A 21,880-nucleotide genomic window follows, 5' to 3' on the forward strand; every position below is an offset into this window, starting at 1 on the left:
CCTGGCTGAGAGAGAGAAATATGTGGTCTTGTGGTATGACACTCGCTTTCGGATTGGAAGGTCCTGAGTTTGAGCCTTGCTCAGCGCATAGTTCAGTCCTTGGAAAAGACTCTTTACCCGCATTCTCTCACCGTACTCGGGTAGTGTAAAATGATTACCTGGTCGTTAACAGCGTTGTCTCTTGTCGGCAAAAAAAATATATATTATCGCCTAATAGGCGTCATGTCTCGTTCTATATGTTAAGTGTTGCTGTTGGTCAGGGACCCTTTGTAAAGCGCTTTGAGCATGTATAGTGGATATTGCGCTGTATGAGATCTCAAGTTAGAGATAGAGAGAGATCATCGCCCAGTCGCACTAGCCACTGTGCTATCCATCCATGGCGGCTCACCAATCTCTGGTTTTTCAGCCAGATGGTGAGTGTCATATCTATTGGATATCCCGAGTTTGGCTCTCTGACACACACACACACACACATATATATATATATATATCAATGCTGATGGTTTTCATCGGATCCGCGGAAATCCGCGATTTTTGAGTCAGAGGAGGAATTTCGTCTTTTTCTAAAAGTTACATTTCCCTCAATCAAATGTACTGGCAGTGAGAGATTTGATGTCTGGTGGAACAAATAGGTGCAGTTTTCCACTCACTAGAAGTTAGCTAGAGTATCAATGATAGTTTATCATCTCAATTGCCCTAAAAAATGTGTGTGTGTGTGGGGGTGGGGGGGGGGGGTGAATGCTGTAAAAATAATGGGGCTTAAAGGCATTATTCAAAATTTTCCTCCCTTTTCAGTTTTTGGCACCATCAGCACTGATATATTTATTCTCCGTGTTCATCCAGTATTTTTCTATACCCTTTATTTCTTCTCTCTTTTTCACACCAGTGATTTTGACAAAAATACCCAAATATGAGAATGTTTACAAGAAAAAAAAAAAAAAAAAAATTGAGAAAAAAGGGGGTCTTATCGATTGAAATTGTTTTCTCATATTTTGACTCGTACAAGGACTAAGGAATAATGTATTTTTTAATCATAAAATGGGTAAGGAGTTGTGACTAGATATTCGCGGCCTCCTGTTCATTGGTCATCTGGTTCATTATTTAAACCTCTATGCTTATATTGATAAATTAGCAATTGCATCGTGCTTGTTGAATTGAAAATATACATTTTTGTTTGAACAATTTTTTTCTTCTATTATTCTGGGTCAAAATATGAAGAGATATTCTGGATCAAAATATGAAGAGATGAAGTCTCATGTTAGTGTTAGCTGTTGTTGTTTGGCAAGTCTGCTTTTGGCAAATGTGTGTGCATCGACTGCTTCGTAATCTCCTCCTTCAGCATCCTCTTACTCTATTTATTTGTTGTTTTATGATCAATACATTCTTGCAATATGGATCTGCTTTCTGTAATTATAGAATACCAAATCATCATCATCATCATCATCATCATCATCATCGTCAGCAATATTCAGGAATGCCAAATGTCCGGGTTTTTTTTCACATCTCAGTTCACATCTCATTAACCTTTTCCTGTCTCCAAGAAGAAGAAGGTCACTGACAATCCTTCCTTCTTCTCATGACAGAAATATAGAATTGTTAAAGTTATGCAACAAAGGCCCGTCACTCTTGGAAAGGAAAGAGGAAAGTTTCAGAGATGTGTTTTTGTTTGTTCATTTACAAGGTTTGTTTTAGCTGAGATGTGAAGCTTCAGCTCATTTTCAGATTAAAAAAAAATTTTTTTTTTTTCAAAAATCATTTGTCATCCCTGAATATTATATTGTAAAGGTCAAGGTTAGTGTTTGAGACAAAACTGTCGAGAGTCACTCGTGTGATATGAAGACATTTCTGGTTATGAATTAACCAGTTAATTTGCCATACTCTGGAAATACACGTATTTTTAAAAATTTGACCAGAAAACTCGTCCTTCAACCATCGATTGATTTAAATGACCCTCACCTTGGCAAAAACTCTCAAACCCGGGACTTTATCGAAGTCTTCACGAAGTCCCGGGTTTGAGAGTTTTTGACAAGGTGAGGATTATTTAAATCAATCGATGGTTGAAGGACCAGTTTTCTGGCCAAATTTTTTAAATACCGTGTTTTTCCAGAGTACGGCAGTTAACTGGTTAATAGATAAGCTTTAATCCTCGGCCTTGTACTTTGTACATATTTATTATTTTCATTATCTCAAACAAACACTAAACATTACCATTTCCATTTCCAATCATATCAACCGTTTAGATAGAAGCTGTAAATAGACTAGGGGCTTAATAAATGATATTTAAATGGTACAGATTACAGCAATCAATTCGATATTGCATTTCAACTTGTAGAATAATATGTTGTATATCGTTATTTTTAATGCATTTGAAATCAGTGGGTTATTACACTTTTTCTAAAGATATTAGAAATATTTATTTTTGTTATTTAAAAATAAGATTTTTTGGGGGTATTTTTGTGAATATAATTTGTCTAGTCTTAAATCAATTGATACCATGCAATCATTATCTCATTTTCTCAAATGTCCTTTTGTCATGCTACCCTTCTGTTTGGAACTCTCTTCCAATTTCCTCAAGAAAACGAAGTACAGAAGCTATTTTTTAAAGACAAATATTAATATTTATTTTATTAGGAAATATTTGATAGATTGCGACCAGTTTCCGCTTTATCGACTATTTTTCATGGTCTTGAGCATGTTTTGTGTTTGACCTGTAATTGTAGCTTGGATATTTGTATTGAAAAGACATCTAGAGTTGTTTGTATATAGCATAGGTGCTGTATTACAAAATTTTCATTATTATTATTATTTCCTTTTTGAAAAAAATTGTTTAGACTCGGGTAATAAAACTGGTAGATAAGGCTTTGATTCTTTGATTTCTTTTCTCTTCTTTCACTCTTTGCTGACCTCGAGAAATTTGGAACATCTCTAGAGCTGATCTCAAATGTTCCCCTGAATGTATCACCATTTTTTATAGTCTTGTTACTGTTACCGGCCTGGCGCCCAACGGACTTTAAATCCTCAAGTTCTCTTCTTGTAGGTTTTATAGAAAAATATGTCTTGAATTAATACTAACTTCTTCATAGCGAGAAATATGGAAAGAAATAATTGATCTCTTTTATCATGTTGTTTTGATGGCGGGCACAAAAGTCTAATGAAATTCATGGTATTACCCAGTGATTAGTCAGTGCCAGATCAAGGAGCAATTACAGTAAAAACGTGAATACAACGGTGGTAATTCTTTGTTTTTTTTTGTTTTTTTGTTTTTTTTGGAAGGTGTTGTATTCATTGATGAGATTATTGTTACACATAGCAAAGGTATTTGAATGTAGATGAAGTTTGTAAATTTGACAATGCTTAATGGTGAACATGGATTATGTAGGGTAGTCAATGGAAATGGCTGAACAAGTCGCTGGATGTACTTTGGAGATGCGTGCTTACATAGCTGCCTATTTGAAATTTCAAAGATTCGTAGTTTCCAAGGAAAAATAACAAAAAAAGAAAAGAAAAAAAAGTCACTCTAAATAGCTTCACAAATAAGCAATTTGCTCTCAGAATGGTTCAAAAATGCTCCAAAGTCTTGAATATCGGTTTTATGATGCTAAACTTTCCTTCTCAAACAAGATTTATTGAGTCAAAGAGACCTATGCAGCTCTGTAGCTGGAGACCTGGCAGGTCTGCGCTAATAAAAGGGAATTTTGGGACTTTCCCCTCATGAGAATGGGAATTTCCCAATAACATGATAGATAGTTTGTTCTATTCTGCATACTTTCACGAAATTTTAAAGTCAAATTTGCACTTAAATTGTTAAAAAATTTTGTGTGTGTGTTGTTGAAGGCACCTGAATGTTTAAAGGTTTAGTTCAGTAATCTTTGAAGCAGTTTTTTCTCAAAACCTTTTTTTTTTCTACAGATTGTCTGTCAACTTCAAATTTCTATAACTCAATCGGATTTGTAACGTTTTCTCTTGAAATAAATATTTGTAGAGAATTGTCCACTCTTTATTTTACTCCTTATCAATAAATAAGTAAATCAATTTCCATAAAATGCGACATGTGGGCCATTTCCTTACAGTGCCTCACACATGTGTCAGTACATGACATAATCAGTCAGAAGGTGAAAATTTTGGATTTGCATTTTTTTTTCTTTCATTTTCTGAAAGAATATGCTTCCCAGAGCATTTTAATCTTTATTTGAAGTAAATCGGGTGATTTTTCATGAAGTTGTGGTCTGATGTATGGAAAAGGTATCCAGCAACTTTTCTCAAATTTCATACTTTTTCAACTTGGCTAGCTGTAAAAAATATTTAGAAGTGATATTAAGCTTTGATATTTCCCGAAGATGTACAGAAAGGATTAATTGAATCATTTACGACAAGAAATTATTTTTGATCAAAATTGACCTTCTAACCAAACTTGGCAATATCTCAGTTCAAACCTTTTTACTATCCGACTGATTATGTCGTGCACTGACACAAATAACACTTTCAACATTTTATATATATATGCAATGATATTGTCAAGAATTATCATTTGTTATGTTGCTGTTATTCTTGTTATATATTTACTTTTAATTTTTGGATTGATTTCAATTCATGTGATAGATAATTAATTAAGTTGCTTTGTATTTCAAGGACAGTCTGTTGCCCTTGGATTTTTAAAAAAATGTGCCATTCGATTTTGAAGGGGTAGATATTTGGATCCATTCATTCGTTATAATTTTCATCATTCTTATTACCTTCACCGCTGTCATTCTTTTGGTTTTCGTGAAATTATATTTTTTAGCGTGGCATTTAGAAATATAACACTCAAGACTCTCTTTTGAGTAAATGGTTGAAAGATAAATTTTCATATTAAAAAAAAAATAATAAAACAAAAAATATATAGATGGATAAATCTATATATATATAATAAAACAAAACAAAACAGAAAAAAAAAAAAATAAATAACGGTGCAGTGAATTTATTTTGATATACTTAATTTTTAAGAAAATAGGAATGCAGATTCAAATATTTTTGGGTTATGTTTTTTTTTTGTTTTTTTTTTTTAATGATCTTGCTTTGTAAATATATATTATTATTTGTACAAAGGTAATAAGTCATTCTGTAAATATAATTAATAGATAGGACTGGGTGGGGTTCCTGACCTCCCATAGAGGGCAGGGGGGTACATACTGTGTCTTTTATCCCCTTATATCTGTTTTCCAACATGCTTTCTGTCTTTGTCTTGGAATGAGATTACTTGGTTTTGTCCTGGCCCTAGCCGTTATCCTGGCTGGGAGGGAAACAGTCAAATGCATAGTTATTGTTTTGGGAGATGATATTTTTTTTCCTTGTAAATCATCTCTCTGTTATGTATTATTATATTTGTTATTTTGATTGTATAATGTAAGCATTTGAGTGTATTCCTCTTTGCATTGGATTTTGTGCTTGTGTCCGGATGAGACTTATAGGTGATCTCAAACTAAGTACATTGGTGGTAAGCTGTTGGAATCTACATCTGATCCCTATTTGCTCCCAGTTCCCCTATGTCTTACTTTTTCTTGGGTGCTTTTTAATTGTAATACTAGAACTTTTTTTTTACTATCCCATTTTCTTCCTTTTTACTGGCACTGATATAACCTAAATGTGTTTCAAGCGCTGGAAAACCCTTAAAAACAAACAAACAATCTTCCTTTTTACTGGCACTGATATAATCTCAATGTGTTGCAAGCGCTGTAAAACCCTTATAAACAAACAAACAAAGAAACAAATGTATTTTGACTGATTTAGTTTTAGCTCTCGGTTCTTCTCACACAAGTCAGAAGGATAAGGAAATCTCTAGATTGAAATGAAGACTGGTTTTATAAAACTCCCTAACTCTTCCCCCCCCCCATTTTGAGATATTGAGGATTATTTCCCCAGAAAATGTCTCATTCGGTCTATTATTTTATCCCATTTAAACTTCAAATTCTTATCAATCTATGGAAATTCTTGTGCCATTGATGCTTAAAATAAAATTTACGTTTCAATTTATTTCGTGAATGGTAAAAATCTCAAAAAGTAGAAAAATCGACTTGATAAGTTTTGGAAAACCAGCCTTGAAATATACAAAAACTGTAAATAATTAATGTATAAATAATATAACGAATCAGTGTGAGTCCTGATGTTTTGATATTGATAATCTGTTCATAGCTACTATGTATTGCCATTTGTCTCCCTACTGATGGTGTATCATTTGTATTCATTCCCCTAAATATGTATTGTTGTTAACGTCTAAAACCAAATTAAACCATAGTGTGTTGGCTTTAATAATAATAATAATAATATGATTATAATAATGATAATGATAATAGTAATAATTAAAGTAATAATAACATTTATGCATAAATGTCAAAGCCTATGTCTTGCACTATGCTAAGGAGTCTATTTAATTTAAGCCATTGCAAATGGTTTGTTTTTACTCCTTACTTCTTTCACAAAGAGAGCACATGATTCCATTCAAAACGGCCCCAGTTACATGGTTGTTGTCAATCCAATCCATTCGATGAAAACTATAAAGGTTGTCAGTTATCGCAAGATAGTCATGGGAGAAGTAATTATAATTATTCCGTCTACTTTGATGCTGATAGGAGCCACTTGGAAGAAGCGCTGCGTCACGTGATCACTTTTAGCGTTGATCACTTGAGCCCACCAACTAATTATAATTATAGAATATATTAATATACTGCCAATCCTGTAGTCCTTGGTATGGTGCACATTAGCAAGGGAACGAACCAAATATGCTGTCGTGAACGGATTTCCCAATCTCGTTCACGATGTAAAAAATAAGGAAGAAGTTTAGAAAAAGTCTCCACCGAAGTGGGCGTTCTCCATATATGTAAAGGACATATATGGGCGGTTAAAAACTGCTCTAGAGCACTTCGGAATCGTCCCGGTCTAGCCTGATTTTTATAACATACCAAAAGTATGGCGGATCGGATCTTAGTAGCAGATACAACGATGGGCGAAGATAGTTGATATGTCTGTTTCAAATAAGGCTGTAGATAGTCGAGAGAAAGAATGAAAGGTGTCGCGAGCTTTTAAAGGGTAGAAATGATGACGTCACGTTTACGCGGGAGACAGTGAACGAACACAACATGAAGATTACTCACAACAGCTCGATCGAGACACTGACAGTCATGACATGACAAACACTCACAACAACAACAACAACAACAACCTATCACAATAATCTTCCCCACAATGCACCAATTATATAAATCAGAAATAAATATATTTATTTTACTAATATAAGTTTATGCCATTTGATGGTTGTACTCGTGATTCATGAAATAATTATTTTGAAAAAAAAAGGAGAATTTGCGGTACGTTTTTAAAGGTACTTTTGAAATATCATCTCTGGAAAAAAAACAAACAAACCGCACCTTCTGATTTCTGATGAGATTAAATTAAACCTGAGACATTTTGAGCTCTGAGTGCAGTCTTCTGACCTCCCATGGTAGGAGGTCACTTGCTGTGTCTTGCGAATTGCTTTCTATCTTTGTGTGCTTTAAATGAGATTACTTGGTTTGTCCTGGCTCCAGTCTGAGTCTTTGGCCGAGAGGGAAACAGTCAAAAGTATTAGTTTTGGGTGATTTTTTTGTATAAAGTTTTGTATGCATTTGAGTGGGATATTGTGCTGGTGTCTGGACGAGACTTTTAGGTGATCCCAAACTAGTACACTGACAGTGTGCTCTTGGAATCTACATATGTTTCCTATGTGTACCATTCCCCTTTGTCTTACCTATTCTGGTATGATTTCAATTTGTAAATCTAGATTTTTTTTTACAACCGTATCCCATTTTCTTCCTTTCTACTGGCGCTTATATAACTTGAATGTATTGCAAGCGCCGTAAAACCCTTTTAAACATAATCAAACAAATCTGGATTTTAATTTTTTTTTGGGACAATCCCATTTTTTTTATCCCTTTTTACTGGATATGAAATGATCTTAATGGGTCGTGAGAGCTATAAAACCCTTAAAAACAAACTCAACAAACCAAAATCAATACTGCATATCATCAGTGTAATCTAAATGATTTTATTTACACATTTAGTTGTAAGTTAAGGGGTAACCTAACCAAATAATATTTGTGATTTTATCAGATCAGGACAAGACAATCCTATGTTGTAATAATAATAATAATAATAACCAGTTTACATGAAAACTACCAACATCATTTGTACTGACCACATACTATTATGTTTATACATTGGATTATTTAACAATGTTTTTTTTTCTTCTCTTTTCTGAATTGTTTTTATGAATGAATTGTACATGGAGATAATTCACAAACCATCTAATTCATCATCATGATAATTCGTAAAACCTCAACACGTACGTCTTCCAAATGACTTGTTTATAGTGAATTAATTACCCTATGATAATATTTTGACCCGTAATCTCAAAGCAGTATCATGTCGGGATGAACAAGGGGCTGGAAATGGGACAATTGGATTCAATAGTCTGATGTCACGCCGCCCAGCAACGGTGGCCATCTTGGTTCTAAACAGAAGAAAATCATTACTTTTTATTCTTCATGCTGGCTAGAACTTTTCATATGCCTTGTGAGTGATCAGAATGTGTAAAAGTCAAAACATGATCAAATTTATATTTTATTTTCCTCTGGATACGCTTTTATGCTCGCCGGAGAAATATTTTATACGGGCGTCCGCCATTGTTCCGATAGTGTAGAGCCAGTGTTACTAAGTTACCATGCGTCATTAGGAAGGAAGTGACGTTACGACTGTTGAAGAGTATTAACCTCAAATAGAGAGAGAAAAAACATTTGGGTGATTAATATCTACTAGGCTGGAGAATAAATAGATACAGGCCTGCCGTCCAGTATGATTTCTTGTATTATATAATACACTTTGAGGACCAGAATATGATATGTGTCAGTGTAATCGGTGGGAAGGTGAACATTTTCGATTTGCATTTTTAAAATGTTTTATTTGCTATCCTATCCCATTTTATGCTCTTTTACTGGCGCTGACCTAAATATGTCGCAAGCGCTGTAAAACCCTTACAAACAAAACGAAGAAAACCAAAAAAAATTATTCGAGTGTATTCCTTTTAGTGGGGACCTGCACTTGTGTCTGGATGAAACTTTTAGGTGAGCTCAAACTAAGTACACCAATAGTGTGTTCTTGGAATCGACATCTGTTCCCTATTTGAACCATTACCCTTACTTACTCTTATATACTTTTTATAGTAAACTTAGAATTGTTTTGACTATTCCATTTTTTCCCTTTTTTTTTTACTGCCGCTGAAATGAGCTAACTGTTGTGACAAGTGCTGTAAAACCCCTGAAAACATATTTTAAAACAATACAATAACAAAGCATAAATATTCATTTTCTGAAAATTTATTGTTTTCTTTTCGCAAGTGGAATCAATTAAAATATCAAATTAAGAAATTAAGGAACAGGCACCTAGATAAAGAACTGAACAAATGTGCATGAAAGGTGCCAGACAGACAGAGCAAGAAAGAGAAAAATACAAGAAAAAAAAAACATCCCAAAAAATCAGTCGACCTCAATTGGGGATCAAACCTCAGACCTTCTGATTACTCAGAAGGTCTGAGGTTCGATCCCCATTCGAGGTCGACTGTTTTTTTGGGGGGATGGTTTCTTTCTTGTATTTTTCTTTCTTGCTCTGTCTGTCTGGCACCTTCCATACACACTTGTTCAGACCTTAATCCGGAACCATTTAACTCCAACCTCACGTTTTGCCATATCAACTGTTATTTTTATTATTGTTATTGTGATATATTATTTGTAATATCCTGCCAATGTGCTTGGGGAAATCTTGGCATTGTAACTGTCAAACACCGACTTTTTTGTTGTTTTATTTATTTATTTTTTTAAGCAGTTTTTTTTAAAGGTTATCTATTTATTTATTTGGTTTTTAAGGATGTTCTGTTCATATCAGGTCAAGTGAAATAATATGTTATTGCTTTATAATTGAATCATATCAGGTTGTTCTATGATGTTCTGTTGATATCAGGTCAAGTGAAATAATACGTTATTGCTTTAGAATTTAATCATATCAGGTTGTTCTAGGATGTTCTGTTGATATCAGGTCAAGTGAAATAATACGTTATTGCTTTAGAATTTAATCATATCAGGTTGTTTTAGGATGTTCTGTTGATATCAGGTCAAGTGAAATAATATGTTATTGTTTTAGAATTGAATCATATCAGGTTGTTATAGCTTTATTTAAAAAAAAAAGATAATCGACGCCTTTGGCTGATCTAGTTATCTTGATTTTTAGTATTTTATTTCAGTTTACCCCCCCCCCCCCCCTCCTCCATCCCCCAATCTTGATGTGGTTGTTACAATATCTAATGACAATATTAATTTCTTCGAACTTTTTTTTATTACCTACCTACAGTATTGTATTCAATGCTTTAATTCTAACGACCTTTGAAAAGGATATTGTAATAAGTTGATGTTGATTTTGTTGAGTGAAATCCTGTCATTAAGTTGAAATGAGTCCTAATGTGTGCGTGTGTGTATGTGTGTGTGTGTGTGTGGGGGGGGGGGGGGGGTTGAAATAACATTTAGTTGTAATGTTTGGTTGATATATTATTTAGAAATGCTCCCTCGTGGTTGGTGTCGATGTGTTGAGTGAAATCCTGTCATTATGTTGAAATGAGTTGTAATGTTTGGTTTCATATTATTTAGAAATGCTCCCTCGTGGTTGGTGTCGATGTGTTGAGTGAAATCCTGTCATTATGTTGAAATGAGTTGTAATGTTTGGTTTCATATTATTTAGAAATGCTCCCTCGTGGTTGGTGTCGATGTGTTGAGTGAAATCCCGTTATTTGTTGATATATTGAGTTGTTATGTGTTGTTGGTATTACGTTGAGTGGCAATGATAGCGTGGGGTGTAAATGGTTGAAATGATTTTTGAGTTGTACAGTTGGTTGGTGGATGGAAATGCTCCCTATGGTTGATGATGAATAGATAGAATGCGCTTGGCCAAGGAGTTCACAACATTGCCATCCGGAAGTAAAACGGACCAACACACAAACTCTGTGTAACCATGAACTTTTATAGTCTGGTTAATACAGTTTAGTGAGAACAACTCACAAACGCGGATGGCAAAAACAATAACAAAGGCCTGAGTGACGTCATCTTCGAACTATCTATAGACAGGTAGATAACCACGCCTCTCGGACAATCGTCATAATGTAAACAATGGCAGTGATTGGTAGACACAGCAAACTACACATGTTTTACTATCGATGGTTTGTGCTTAAGTAAAATACTCCTGGGTGGGGTTCCCTACCTCCACAGTGGGCAGGGAGGTACTTACCGTGTCTTCTATCCCCGTATATCTGTTTTCCAACTTGCTTTCTGTCTTTGTCTTGGTGTGAGATTGCTCGGTTTTGTCCCGACCCTGGCCGGAGTCTTTGACTGGGAGGGAAACAGTCAAATGCATAGTTATTGTTTTGGGAAATGATATTTTTTTCCTTGTAAATCATCTCTCTGTCATGTGTTATTATATTTGTTTTTTAATGTATAATGCAAGCATTTGAGTGTATTCCTCTTTGTTGGATTTTGTGCTTGTGTCTGGATGAGACTTATAGGTGATCTCAAACTAAGTGCATTGGTGGTATGCTCTTGGAATCTACATCTGATCCCTATTTGTTCCCAGTTCCCCTTATGTCTTACTTTTTCTTGGGTGCTTTAATTGTAATTCTAGAACTTTTTACTATCCCATTTTTTTCCTTTTTACTGGCGCTGATATGACCTTAATGTGTTGCAAGCGCCGTAAAACCCTTAAAAACAAAAACAAACAAGTAAAATACTCACTGTTCTACCACTTGATCAATAGAACCAACACAGAAAATTATGTGTAAACCTAAATGTTTATAATCTGATCAAGAAAATCATGTGATAACTAGTCACCCATTTGGCGGTATAAAAACAATAATAGTGATCAGAGAGGGGTCGATTCCATTGACGCTACTGTTTATAAACAACCAACTAGGTTATGTCCGAGCACGTGTGAGGGTGTGTCACAAATTTCATGTTTTGATTGGTCAAAATTCGACTGGTTAATTGTGTTGAGTGAAACCCTGTCATAATGTTGATATAAGTCGTACTGTATGGTTACGACGTTGAGTTGTAACATTGTTGAAAGGATACCGGGCTGTATGATTGGTAGATAGAAATGCTCCCTATGATACTGTCGTACTCTGGAAAAACCCAGGTTTGAGAGTTTTTGCCAAGATGAGGGTCTTTTAAATCGGTCGATATATTATTTAAAGGACGAATTTTCTGGCCAGGTTTTTAAATATGGGTTGTTGTTTTTTCCCAGAGTACGGCAGTATGGTTGATATTAATTGTTGTTGAGTGAAATCCTGTTATAATGTTGATGTTGAGTTGTAATGTATGGTTCATATTTAGAAATACTCCCTGTAAGTCTGGGTGGGGTTCCGACCTTCCATAATGGGCAGGGAAGTACTTCCTGTGTCTTCTATCCCCTTATATATGTTTTTCAATTGCTTTCTGTCTTTGTCTTGGAATGAGATTACTTGGTTTTGTCCTGACCCTGGCCGGAGTCCTTGGCCGGGAGGGAAACAGTCGAATGTATAGTTTTGGGAGATGATATTTTTTTCTTTGTAAATCATCTCTCTGTTATGCACTGTATTTTGTTTTGTTTATGTATTATATATGATTTGTAAACATTTGAGTGTATTCCTCTTAGTGTGATCCTGTGCTGATGTCTGGATGAAACTTTTAGGTGATCTCAAACTAAGTACTTTGATAGTATGCTCTTGGAATCTACACCTGTTTCCTATTTGAACCAATTCCTCTTTGTCTTACATTTTCTTGGGTGCGTTAATTGTAATTCTAGAACTTTTTAATATCCCATTTTCTTCCTTTTTACTGGCGCTGATATGACCTTAATGTGTTGCAAGCGCCATAAAACCCTTAAAAAAACAAAACAAAAACGAACTCCCTGTCAGTGCGATGTTGATTGTGTTGAGTGAAATCCTGTTATAATGTTGATATTGAGTTGTAATGAATGGGTGATTATTTATAAATATTCCCTTAAGGCGATGTTGATTGTTTTGAATTAAACCCCCCCCCCCCCCCCCCCCCCTCTTATGATGTCGATTATAATATTGCATTGTGTTTGTATGGTTGGCATTGTAAATGTTCCGGCATGGTTTATTTTTGTTGTTGCTTATTTTTAATTTTTTTTTTTGGACTGATTTTGCAAGCATTCGTAAAATGGCTGAATTTGATAGGGGGAATGAGAGATCCACCGCTTCTATCTGGTTGGTTTATCTTGGCGTGTAACGGAACCCTCTCCTATAGGTAGTATGCGCTTGGCCAAGGAGTTCACAACATTGCCATCCGGAAGTATAACGGACCAACACACAAACTCTGTGTAACCATGAACTTTTATAGTCTGGTTAATACAGTTTAGTGAGAACAACTCACAAACGCGGATGGCAAAAACAATAACAAAGGCCTGAGTGACGTCATCTGCATACTATCTATAGATAGTTCGAAGATGACGTCACTCAGGCCTTTGTTATTGTTTTTGCCATCCGCGTTTGTGAGTTGTTCTCACTAAACTGTATTAACCAGACTATAAAAGTTCATGGTTACACAGAGTTTGTGTGTTGGTCCGTTATACTTCCGGATGGCAATGTTGTGAACTCCTTGGCCAAGCGCATTCTATCTATAAGATTGGGGGGGGGGGGGGATGTTTTTATAAAATATGCTTCTCAGAGGTCGTAATCAACAAACTCGTATTTTATGTTTTAGGTCTTTAAATAAAATTTTGACGCCCGTTTCACAGCATCATTTACAATACCAGATAGTTGCGTTGGATCAGTCGTGTTGAAATATCTTGTCAATATGTTTGTTTAATTGTTTGTTTGCATGAATAGGAATTATGTTGGTATGTTATAATGTAAATATGTAATTCTTTCTTTGAATTAATTTTTAAAAAACATGAAATATAGGAGAAAAAAAATATTAAAGGACAAAAATTGAAAAAAAAAATTGAATAAACTAATTTTTCTACATTGTGTTATCCTTGTGATTTCTTTATTTTTCTTTATTTATTTTTAAATGTTGGACCCTGATTGATATTCACCCCCTATTGCTCTGTTGCCCTTTTCACGACGTGCATTTATTTGCAGGTCTGATAACACAATTCCTTATGGGCTCATTGTTGTAATGGAATCTCAAAAAAAAAAAAAAGACGCAAAATATTGTCCATTACAAAATTGTTAAACTAGGCCCATAATTGAGTTAGGATGTCAGACCTGCATATATGTACCCGTCGCCTTTTCCCAATCTAAGTGACAATTTAAGGAAACCTCCCATAGTGGGCAGGGAGGTACTAACTGTGTCTTCTACCCCCCTATATCTTTTTTCCAAACTTGCTTTCTGTCTTTGTCTTGGAATGAGATTACTTGGTTTTGTCCTGGCCCTGGCCGAGGGGTGGGGTGGGGGGGGGGGGGGGGGGGGGGGGGGGCTGTCAAATAAATCATCTCTCTGTTATGTACTGTTATTTTGTTTTATTCTTAGCATATGATTTGTAAACATTAGAGTGTATTCCTCTAAGTATAAGTGGGGACTTGTGCTGGTGTCTGAATGAGACTTTTAGTTGATTTCAAACTAAGTACCCTGATAGCGTGCTCTCAGAATCTACACGATCTGTTCCCTATTTGAACCTTTTCCCCTTTAGTGCATGGGCCAGTGGGCGAAACCCTCCCCCCCCCCCCCCTGGGGGAGTTTTCGCCACATGGTTTTTCTGAAACAGCACTATATCTTGAGTATTAATCCGGGTGTTACCGTTTTTTCAAGTGTCATTTACGAGAGTTACGGCCCTTGAAAGGTCATTAGGTGCAATTTTTTGTGAAATCGTTTTTGTGCATAAAATGGTTGTTTATCACCTTAAAATTGTTTCACATACAATCAATAATGGAATTTTATTGTAATTTCTCATTTTTTGCCTCATGTCATAAAATATTTTACAAAGCCATATAGCGTTTTTAAATCTTTGATAGCCATTTTCTCTATAATTTGAAAAAAAATCTATTACAGTGTACTTGTTTCCCTTCAGGATGAATAAACAAGAGGGATTTTGCACTAGCACAATTCAGGCATGCTTCAGGGACATATAACACAAATTAATCCGGGTGTTACAGTTTTTTCAAGTATCATTTACAGGAGTTATGGCCCTTGAAAGGTCATCGGGTGCAATTTTTCGTGAACTCATTTTTGTGAATAAAATGATTGTTTATCACCCTAAAATTGTTTCGAATGCAATAAATAGTGGAATTTTATTGTCATTTCCCATTTTTTGCCTCATATCATAAAATATTTTACAAAGCCATATAGCGTTTTTAAATCTTTGAGCCATTTTCTCTATAATTTGAAAAAAAAATCTATTACAGTGTACTTGTTTCCCTTCAGGATGAATAAACAAGAGGGATTTTGCACTAGCACAATTCAGGCATGCTTCAGGGACATATAACACAAATTAATCCGGGTGTTACAGTTTTTTCAAGTATCATTTACAGGAGTTATGACCCTTGAAAGGTCATCGGGTGCAATTTTTCGTGAACTCATTTTTGTGAATAAAATGATTGTTTATCACCCTAAAATTGCTTCGAATGCAATAAATAGTGGAATTTTATTGTTATTTCTCATTTTTTGCCTCATATCATAAAATATTTTACAAAGCCATATAGCGTTTTTAAATCTTTGATAGCCATTTTCTCTATAATTTGAAAAAAAAATCTATTACAGTGTACTTGTTTCCCTTCAGGATGAATAAACAAGAGGGAGTTTGCACTAGCACAATTCAGGCATGCTTCAGGGACATATAACACAAATTAATTCGGGTGTTACAGTTTTTTCAAGTATCATTTACAGGAGTTATGGCCCTTGAAAGGTCATCGGGTGCAATTTTTCGTGAACTCATTTTTGTGAATAAAATGATTGTTTATCACCCTAAAATTGCTTCAAATGCAATAAATAGTGGAATTTTATTGTCATTTCTCACTTTTTGCCTCATATCATAAAATATTTTACAAAGCTATATAGGGTTTTTAAATCTTTGATATTGATAGCCATTTTCTCTATAATATGAAAAAAATATATATTACAGTGTATTTGCTTCCTTTCAGTGATAAATAAACAAGAGGAATTTTGTACTAGCACAATTCAGGCATGATTAATGGGCATATAACACATATACATTTGTAACATTTGACCTTGCTGTAGCAAAGAAAGCTTACGATATTGTCTGGCAAAACCCACAGCTTTACAAAACAGTCATTATTCACCTGGGTGTCTTTCACACCATAATTTCATATCTTGGTGCCCTGGGAAAGCTCCAAAGTGGATCTGGTTTTGAAGAAATTGTGACTGAAGCAGGGCTATGTGCACATGGTTCTATGGATAGGGTTATGAGTGGAAAGAACTACAACAGGGCTATACGAGTGCATGTGTCTGTTTTGGAGGCTCTAGAGAGGCTTCTGCTTGCAAAATTTGAGCAGAACACGGATTCAAAACTCAGTAAAGACCTCATGTCTTACATAAAGGAATTCACCAAAGGAATTTCAAGCCATACAGCTAATAAAATTCTCCAGTCAACTGTGTATGCTGAGTTATTTTCCAGTATGAAGCCTTCAAAGAGAGTGTCCGCTCAGGAAAGTACGGAAAAACTGCACAATACTGGATCCAATACATGGACAGAGTTTGGCTTCTCCTCCAGTTTCTGCGAGCTACCAACTTTCTTCTTCATATATCTTGTTTAAAAGAACTGTGCACACTGCTTTTTACCATGAATCACCACAATTATGCCAAGTATCTCAGTCTATATTTTGTGTCACTAGCCAACCTGATTCATTCCCACCCAGGGGCAGAAGAAATGTTACAAGATAATGGATTTAGTGTCTCCAGATCAAGGACGCCTGCTGGAAGAATAGCAGTTGATATGACCATTGGACAAACAATAAACAAACATGCAAAGACAAAAGGAGGTATTGTTGGGTTCAGCAAGAGTCTTCCAAGCTATTACCGTTGGAGTGTAACAAGACACAATCGAGCAGAATATGTATCAGCAACCCAAAGAATGATCAGCAACAACAACTGTATAGATATAGACACCCACAAAGAATTGAGCCTTGCAGAAAAAAGACAAAGTGAAAAGCGAGTGCAAAAGATCCTCCAGGCATTTTCAGCATTATTTATCAATCCCTTTGAAGTTGAAGATGGTCTGGTCAGTCTAGCTTCAGGAATGAAAGTGCAAGAGGATGTTGCTGATGACCTGCTAGCCGTGGAAAAAACAGGAAAAAGATTGTTTGAAAGTTTTGTTGAAAACAGACTGAAGGAAAAGACTGTAGAATTTCACAAGCCATTAGAAAGGAACAAGACCAAGACATTTGCATCATTGAGGAAAGTGGTAACAGTGAAAAAAGACATGAACGTGGTCAAAATCAAGGCACAAAGAAATTTATTTGGCCAGCTTCTTGTTTTGTCCCAAGAACACATTGTTGATCTTCAAAAAGTTCTTCAATATCCTCTAACACCTACTCCATGGTCGCTGGCTTCATCAGATGGTTTACCTCTGAAGACCAACAAAGCAACTCTGTTGCACAAGCTCACGCCTGACAATTCATTAATGTTCGAGGATTATGCAAAAACAAAACAAACACCGTTTACATTGTTGATGGCAATGCACTGTTACAAACTCTGTCAGCAATCCCAAATACATTTGGTGAAGTAGCCAAACTTACATTTTCCTCCTTACCACAAGCAGCTTGTGTACACTTTGTGACTGATACTTACATAGAAGATTCAATCATAGAAGATGCATACTTGTTAAGAGGATCTGCAACAACAGTGCCCAGACGTTGGAAATCATTTCTCAGCTGCGTTGATAACAAAAGACCCGTCATCAGGTTTCTCCTCAAGGAATGGGAAAGTAACGAATATGCAAAGAAACTGAGAAACAGGGAAATCTTCTTTGTCTGTGAAGAGAGAAGCACCTTACTTTACAGTGACACGGATGAATTTACCACAGCTGTACCTTGTCTAGATCTCTACTCATCACAGGAAGAGGCAGACACACGAATTATACTGCACTGTCAATATGCTTCCCGCCAACCAAACTGTGAAACAATTGTTGTCAGATCACCAGACACGGATGTCTTCTTACTTCTCCTTTCATTCTCAGAGACAATTGGAAAGACCCTGATTTTTGATACTGGCTGTGGCAACAACAGGCGACAAATCAATGTCTCTCAGATAGCAAAGATGCATTACTTGGTGTCCATGCATTCACAGGCTGTGACACAACAAGTTGCTTTGCTGGGCAAGGAAAGCTGAAAGCTCTAAAGTTTCTTCAAAAGGAGGAAGATCTTAGAATTCTGTTCTCCAGATTTGGAACATCAGCAGCTGTTTCGAGTAATGACTGTCTCATGTTAGAGTCATTTGTGTGCAAGCTGTATGGCAAAACCTCATGCACAAGTGTCAACAAAGTGGGGTATGACATGGTTCGCCAGCGTTTCAAAGGAAAGAAAGGTACCATCTCATGCAGTGGTGGAATTGATCTGTGTCAGATGCCTCCTTGTAGTCAAGTATTGTCACTGCACATATCAAGAGCCAACTTTCAAACTCTCATTTGGAGGAATGCAGTGTGCCAGAATCCTAGCATTCCAAAACCAGAGGATAACGGTTGGCAGAGAAATTCTGCAAATGAATTGGAAGTACAGTGGTTCAAAGATGCTTTCATTCCAGATGAGTTGCAGGAAATTGTGTATGAAGAAAGCTGCACCAGTACTGCCGAGGATGGTAGTGATAGCTTTGACAGTGATTTCCTTGACGACACTTCAGAGGACGAAGAGGATTTTGCTACTGATGATGAGGATATGTAATAAATTGGTGAGCAGTGCAAACTGTTAAGGAGTAAAGCATGTTTGCAAAACACATAAGGATATTGTTTTTATGTACTTACTGCATCTTGAATCAAGAATCCCTTTTGAGTATCAATTATTCTTCATAATATAACAATGCGATTTCGTTCAAAAGTCTTCGGTAATGATGCTTCACTTGGGTTGTGAACAAATTAATCTTTTTTCATGATATATCTATTGTTTTTACCACACCTTCAACTTACTTTTAAATGTGACAACTGGACATCAATACCATGTTTAAAAAGAATGAAAATTATGATGAATTTGGCATCCGACAAAGTGGAGAAAAATGTAAGGGTTGCGTACACTTTTAGTTTTTCCTGTGACGTAGAAATATGAAGGTTGTTGTTGAGGCTTGGGCCATAGCTTTCTTCAGTGCTACATTTTTAATTAACATGCTGTTTTTGGCCATATTTAAAATAATTTTTTGTGTAAAACACTGAAATAGCCCATAAGTTTAGATATGACACTTCATGAGATTACTGACAAATTGTTTCAACTTTCTGTGAGTCTATATAATATTACAAATTGAAAGCTTGTGCACATAGTTTGATATTTATATTCAATTTCCTTCAGTTTGATACCCAATTTGCATATATTTGAATTAATATTGTAGTCTCCAGAGCCTTTGAAAGAAATGTTGTCTCTTTTTTGCAAGGGGACACAACTCACTTTTTTCAAAGAGCTATAACTCTCTTAAATGACACTTATTTTTACGGTAACAGTGGAATTTGTATGGCCAATAAGTTCTATTATTTGAAAAACATAGTGGCATAAACTCCCAAATGGGGGGGAGGGGGGGTCCAGTGGCCTAAGCACTCCTTGTCTTACTTTTTCCTCAAGTCCTTTTAATTGTACATCTAGAATGTTTTTACTATCCGATTCTCTTCCTTTTTACTAGCGCTGATATGACCTAAATGTGTTGCAAGCGCCGTAAAACCCTTAAAAACAAACAAGAACCAATTCCCCCTTGTGTTACCTTTTCTTGGGTGATTTAGTTGTAATTCTAGAACTTATTACTATCCCATTTTCTTCCTTTTTACTGGCCTTGTGTTGCAAGTGCCGTAAAACCCTTAAAACCAAAATAAACAAAATCCCATGGTGGGAAGGATGTCACTTGATGTGTCTTCTATCCCCTTATATCTGTTTTCCGAGTTAGGTACTTTCAGTCTTTGTCTTGGGATGGATTACTTCGTTTTGTCCTGTCCCTGGATGGAGTCCTGGTTGGGGTTCCTTACCTCCCAAAGTGGGCAGAGAGGTACTTACTGTGTCTTCTACCCACCTATATCTGTTTTCCAAAATGCTTTCTATCTTTGTCTTGGAATGTCTTTGTCCAGGCCCTGGCTGGGAGGGAAACAGTCAATTGTATAGTTAGAGTTTTGTGAGATGATATTATTTTCCTTGTAAATCATCTCTCTGTTATGCACTGCATTATTTCTTTATATTATGTATGATTTGTAAACCATTTGAGTGTATTCCTCTTAGCGGGGACCTGTGCTTGTGTCTGGATGAGACTTTTAGGTAATATTAAACTAAGTACTTTGATGGGTGTTTTTGGAATCTACACCTGTTTCTTATTTGAACCAATTCTCCTTTGTCTTCCCTTTTCTTGGATGCTTTATTGTAATTTTAGAACTTTTTACTATCCCATTTTCTTCCTTTTTACTGGCGCTGATATGACCTTAATGTGTTGCAAGCGCCGTTAAACTCTTAAAAACAAAACTGGATGGAGTCCTTGACTGGAAGGGAAACAGTCAAATGTGTATAGTTTTGGGATATGACATATTTTTCATTGTAAATCATCTCTCTGATGTATTGTTAGTTATGTATTCTGACATGCCCTTACAGAGAGAACGTCAACATAGCATTGCGCATGCGTCTTTCTTATCAACTGAGGAAATCTATCGTTTGGTTAAGGAGACATTACTAATTATATTTGAGAAATCACTTTTCAAAATGTTATTATATACATACTTTATGAAATAAGAATATAACTAATAAACTTATTTTGATGAAAAGTTCACTGTGATGTGTTGGAAAGAATACCCAAGATTAAGATTACCCGCCAGGAAATCACTGACTTCACGGTTCGGTAACTCAGACTAAAAGATCGCTGAGAAACGATTTAACTGGTGCATTATTGTGAGCTTTTCATCAAAATACATTTATTGGTTATAATTTTATTATATAACAGTATATATTTACTTGCGAGCAAAAGAAAGTATAACATTTAAAATCGTCGTTACTTTTTTATCCGTTGGCGAAGGCTAATGATTTTTCACTTGGGTTGTTTCGTGGCCTCCTTCGTAAAGTTATGGCCTGATACCGTAGCCATCGTTATGTTATAGCCTGATACTGAAATCCAAAAAGGACTGGCAGTTTGACGTCATTATTTGTTTTTTGCACCGCCAAGTGAGTTGTCGTTAGTAGAGCTCATGGAAACAAGTTATTTCATTGGCTGAACTATTGAACACAACTCACGATTTGTTTTCTTTTGTGGCAAAAGACTGGCATTTTGACGTCATTTTTTGGTCAGTATCAGGCCATAACTTTACGAAGGCCACGCTGATACTGACCAAAAAATGACGCCAAAATGCCAGTCTTTTGCCACAAAATAAAACAAATTGTGAGTTGTATTCAATAGTTCAACCAATGAAATAACTTGTTTCCATGAGCTCTACTAACGGCAACTCACTAGGCGGTGCAAAAACCAAATAATGACGTCAAACTGCCAGTCCTTTTGGATTTCAGTGTCAGGCGATGGCTACGGTTGTTTACCATGAGCCTTTCTGTGAACCGATAGTCGATCTTTTTGTTTTTGACCTGAAATTCGCTCAGCGCGTCAAGCACGTGCTAAATCGACTTATTGGCCCCTTACTATGGACAGGAATTGTGTATATA

Source organism: Berghia stephanieae, chromosome 11 (assembly GCF_034508935.2).
Source record: "Berghia stephanieae isolate SIO BIC M18660-M18661 chromosome 11, UCSD_Bste_1.3, whole genome shotgun sequence".
In the NCBI taxonomy this organism is placed as follows: Eukaryota; Metazoa; Mollusca; class Gastropoda; order Nudibranchia; family Aeolidiidae; genus Berghia; species Berghia stephanieae.